This window comes from Mus caroli, chromosome X (assembly GCF_900094665.2).
Source record: "Mus caroli chromosome X, CAROLI_EIJ_v1.1, whole genome shotgun sequence".
Lineage (NCBI taxonomy): Eukaryota > Metazoa > Chordata > Mammalia > Rodentia > Muridae > Mus > Mus caroli.
The window spans coordinates 90,021,565-90,022,796 of NC_034589.1; positions in this window are offsets into that span (position 1 = coordinate 90,021,565).

Consider the following 1,232-nt stretch of genomic DNA (forward strand, 5'->3'; position numbering starts at 1 on the left):
AGAGACAGAGAGAGAGACAGAGAGAGACAGAGAGACAGAGAGACAGAGAGAGAGCAGATACTGAAAGCTGAAGGAGAAAAATAAGCCACATATAAAGGAATACCAATTAGAACACGAGCTGTTTCTCAATGGAAGCTTTTCAAGCCAGAGAGCCTGGAGGAAAGAAAGCTACTCCAAATTCTAAGAGAACACAAATGTCAAACCTAGAATACTGTACCCAGAAATCTACTTTGCAAAAACTTTCCTTGAAACCTACAGACTAAAAGAATTCATGTTTATCAAACTATACCTAAAGAAAACACTGGAAGTGATATTTTTGACTAAAGAGAGAAGTAAGCACAGGCAAGAGACAATAGAAAGGAAACAAATGAAGCTATAATTACTAAAACCCAAAGTAAGACTCATAACACAAATAATAGAAACCAAATTACTGAAATCAACACACATGTTTCAATAACTTTATTAATGTTTCAACTCTCAATTAAGAAACTAAACCCAACTTTTTGCTTTCTACAAGAAACTCAAGCAAATTAACATCCATTCAATAATAGAAAGATATTTCAATACCTACCTTCTCCAATAGTTAGGCTACCTGGACAAAAACAAACAAACAAACAAACAAAAAAAAGAAACAAAGATACATCAAAATTAAATAGACTTATAAAACCAATGGACAAATACTACAGAATGTGCTACAAGCCAATGAATATACATTTTCCTCATGAACTCATGGAATCTTCTCCAAAGTAAACTACATATTGGGACACAAAACACATCTTAAACTCAGAAATTTTAATTAATAACTCTTTAAGAATTTGTTTTGGTAAGAAATAATAATTAAAATCTTTTTATCCAATGTTAACTTTTAAACTTTATTTTATGACAATGAATATTTTATAGGAATAGATAGCATTTTAAGATGTTTATGAAACATTTAATAGATTACAAAGTACCATTTTCATAGGTTTTAAGAAGGTAAATTAGTGCCTTAATTTTTAAGTATGTAATTACAAGATCTTTTAATATGTATCAAAACACTAATATTTACACATATACATACGTGTGTTTTTATTTTATTTTTTTATTATTTTTTAAAATATTTTTATTACATATTTTCCTCAATTACATTTCCAAGGCTATCCCAAAAGTCCCCCATAGCGCCCCCCACTTCCCTACCCACCCATTCCCATTCTTTTGGCCCTGGCATTCCCCTATATTGGGGCATATAAAGT